Source organism: Octodon degus, unplaced genomic scaffold (assembly GCF_000260255.1).
Source record: "Octodon degus isolate 3935 unplaced genomic scaffold, OctDeg1.0 scaffold00002, whole genome shotgun sequence".
NCBI lineage: Eukaryota > Metazoa > Chordata > Mammalia > Rodentia > Octodontidae > Octodon > Octodon degus.
Window position 1 is genome coordinate 3,566,880 of NW_004524578.1, and position 4,196 is coordinate 3,571,075.

Here is a 4,196-nt window from a genome sequence, read left to right on the forward strand (position 1 = left end):
CTGGGCATTGTGGTATATGCCTGTAATCCCAACACTTGGGAGGCTGAGGCAGGAGGATCACCGCAAGTTCAAGGCCAGCCTGGGCTATGTAGTAAGTAGAAGGCCAATATGAATACATAATGAGACCATGTTTTTTTAAAAAAGCAGGGAGATGGACAGAAGTAAGTATAAAACCAAAGGAGTTAAAAAGTATAGTTTTTCAATTCTAAGTTGAAAAAATCAGCCCTAGACATTAAAAAGTGTTAGAAATAATAAAAATAAAATATTAATGAGTACTCCGAATGTCCATATTAAAACCTCCAGCTAGGAAGAGCTAATTTGGCTAATTATAACTCAGGAACAAGGAATAAACAAGAAAATCTTGTCATGTTTGGTACTAGGATGCAAGAAAGTTTTCAAAGCTTAAAGAGTCAAAAGACACAGCAACCAGTCAACCACTTTCATTCACTAAAAATGACAAAATTTGTCCCCTGGAAAGCAAGAAAAAAAAAGCTTAGGGAAGGGGGAGGGAGCAAGGGTAGATGCCAAAGAAGGGAGGGGAGGAAAAGGAAAGACAAAGAAAGTAACTGATTGAAACCCATCAATACTGTATCTAAGACCTGGGAATTCACAACAAAAAAAGGCAAGGAAGTGAGAAGGCTCTCAAAAGAAACAATAACTTATTGTTTCTTATTGAATAACCCTGGAGATCACTGTCACACAGTCTTACTTTGTAAGTTGTAATTAAAGGAAAGATGTATTTTGTACCACTCTTATTCCAGATAACAACTCTGGTGAGGGAAAGTTCCCCACGGAAGAACCCCACCTACTGAACTGGAAGTACTCATAGAGAAACCCTCCTGTGCACTTAACAGATTCAGGTTGCGATCATTAAAGTGTCAAAGGGTCATTCTGCGAATCACTGAAAGTAAGATAAGCCAGTGTTTATACGTCCCATAGGAGGTACTTGGAAACCCACAGTACTAGCTATGCAAAGTTGCTACTAAAAAATGGAATTTGAATGAAATGCAGTCACAGGGCTAACCGGCACTCACACAAAAGCAGCAGGGAGTGGTGCACGCTAGTTGACTCCTCAGGAAACAAGCAAACGTGGGTCAGCTTTTCAGAAAATAGACCCAGTTTTCCAAACAAGTCAATAGGGAAAAGGAAGGAAGAGAGGGAAGGGGAGGGGAGGGCAAAGCACAGCCAGATGGTACTGCTGCAGACTTCAGGCTGATTTCTTTTTTTTTTTTTTTCTTTATTTTATTTTTGGTGGGTCTACAGGGTCTCACTACACAGATCAGACTCCTAGTGATTCTCCTTCTTCCAGCCTCCCAAGAGCTGGGATTACGAGGGCGCCACCACGCCCAGGCTCAATGGCCTGTCTCAGAGCACCCTGGGGGCGGAGCAGGCACGGAACTCAGGGGATCGAACTCTGGTGCTGCGCTCTGCCTAAGTAGGCGCTTCAGTCTGCTGAGCTACCTGGCCAGCCCTATATACCGATTTGTTTTCAACTCTACCTACTGTAAACCTTTTTAAAGTCATTATAGACTGAGTGTTCTATGACATCAAGCTCTGAAAATGGCATCAGAGCAGCCTAAGAAATGGGCCACTTTTTAAGAGATGTATATTTTGAACATGTAGAGTGGAAGTGACATGTTGGGAGGGATGTGCTATGTGGTTAGAATTCTTCAGTGAAAAGGAATTTTTTAAATAAAAAAGACCATTGGGTGTGGGGAGGCAGGCCTTGCAATCCTACGCTTGGGAGGCTGAGGCAGGATTGCCATGAGGCCGAGGCCAGTCTTGGCTACATCGCGCGTTCAAGGCAGCCTGAAATGCACAGTGCGATACTGTCTCAAAAAATAGAACAAGATAAAGTAAACACATACAACAAGATACTGGAAGTTGCTATATCCAGATGATGGACATTTGTGGCATTTATTGTACTTTAGCTCATTTGGTGCACATTTGACTTTTTTTAGCACGAAAATCAGCAAAGACGTAAAAACAGAAATACATCTGCCAACTAAGGTAGAAAGGTTGCAAATAATTATCACAGCTTTTTTTGTTCCTGTGGGCATACGCCATTGCTCTTCCCATCAAGGAAGACAGTCTTGGCAAGACAGCTCAGAGTAAAGTGCCTGCTTAGGCAAGCTCAGGCAAGCACAGGGACCACAGTTCAATTCCCAGCACCATATGCCACGCCAGGCCTGCCCCCAGGGCGGGCTGAGCCAGCCACACACACACACACACACACACACACACACACACACACAAAGAGGAAGACAGTCTTTTCGTCCATCCTTGAATCTGCTTTAGTGAAAGGACAAAAATAAAAAATGACACAGCAGAGACTTGGAAAGTTCTTAGGTAGTGGATTTGCCTGCCTCTGCCCCGCTAAGAACCCTGATCCTACCTGCTGGAAAGGTCACACGGAAAAGAAATGAGATGCTCTGGCGGACTGCCTGCCAACATCGCAACAGGAGTGAAGGAATTCTACACCAGCCCACTGCAGCCAAGCCACATGCCTTGAAGCAAGCCCAAGTAGCCACTCAATTGATCTCAACCCATTTGCTAGTCTATAGAGTCAGGACTCATTTTCATATCCTAAGCACTGTGGTGGTTTGTTACACGGCAACAACTAACTGATACATAAGGCTAAAACTATAGGTGCACTATACACACATGCACATGCTTATTCAAGGGACTAGCTTCTTAAAACTGTGATGTACGTGGAATGTAGTCAGTAAGAGTGCCTGAATGGTCATTCCTTTCAGAAAACAGTATGTATAGAAACTGCTTTAAAAGCAATGGGAGGTTTAGGTAAGTTACTTCCTTTTGGAATTAAAAAGTGCTATCAAGGCAAGTTCCATAGTTACTGCTTTGTAGAGGCAGAGGTACAGATAGATCATGAAGAACTTCTAATTACCTTCCCTTTGGAGCACTAAAAAGCTTGGTTCTACCTCCGTTCCACTCTGACTAGACACTGCAGATGAGGTCTTTGAGATGTCTGCATTTGGCTCTGCCTTCCAGGCATGACATAATTCAATATTCAAGGAGCCAGTGCAGGGAGCGAGCACACCTCTCCACCAGAGGAAGGCTAACCTTTCAACCCTAAGGGCGACAGGCACCAATTGGGCTTCCAACAGTGTGCACTTCATTCGAAGCAAGCTGAGAATAAATCACATGTCCTCTTCATTATAGATTTTCATTTGTTACCACTGATCCAGATATGAAGTGAATAAAAGAGAGGTAAAAATTGTACAGAAGTCACTGAGGTATTTAAATGTCAATGGAATATCCTCTGACAAAACTAAATAAAAAAAAAAAGGGGGATGCAAATGAACAACCATTTCGTATCTGTATATTCAAAATAGTTATGATAGACATACAGCTACTTTCTCTTAATTCAATGAATAGAAAGATTTGTTCTAATAGTGTTTGTGGACAGGATATCATGTCCGCATCTTGTACAATGAATAACCACTAAGAAGACAACAATATGCAATGTATTAAGTATTGAAACTGTCCTACTAATTGGCTTTGAAACTGTCTTATTGCTATTTGTTTCTCAATAAAATTATATTAAAAAAAGAAGTCACTGAGGTACATAAGAATGTTTTGGTTGAGATATTTTTTGCTAGAAGAAAATATTAAGGGATTTTACTTTTAAAAAGCTCAAACTAATTGCAACTGGCCAATTTCACCGAATCATATTAATTTAAAATAATCCTCCTAATGACTGTGTAGCTCATATCAGTATCATTAGCAAAATATTCTATAGAAGAAAAACTTCAGAATGATTAAATACTTTCCTGTAATAGTACCTATTTATATGAAAATACTTTTAAGTTAATTTGATACTTTAATTTTTGATGAATATTGCTATTTTAAGTACATTAGAATTACAGTTTGCACAAATACCACCCACATTTACATGCTAATTATCCAACCTCTCCATTTATAGTAGAGTTATAATTCCTATAAGTACATTTTTATAATCAAGAATAGTATGAGTAAATGGCAACATCATATACTATTTCGCATTAGTAAACAACTGTCTAATAGAGGTTACAAATACCTGCTTAGGCTAAAAGTTTGGAATTTCTATAATTCAGCAGATTTAATGACACAAAAAGATTATTAAATATGGTATTTGAGAAGACTGGGCTTCAAAAGCCAAGGACAATTGGCAACATCTTCGTTACTCGTGACAG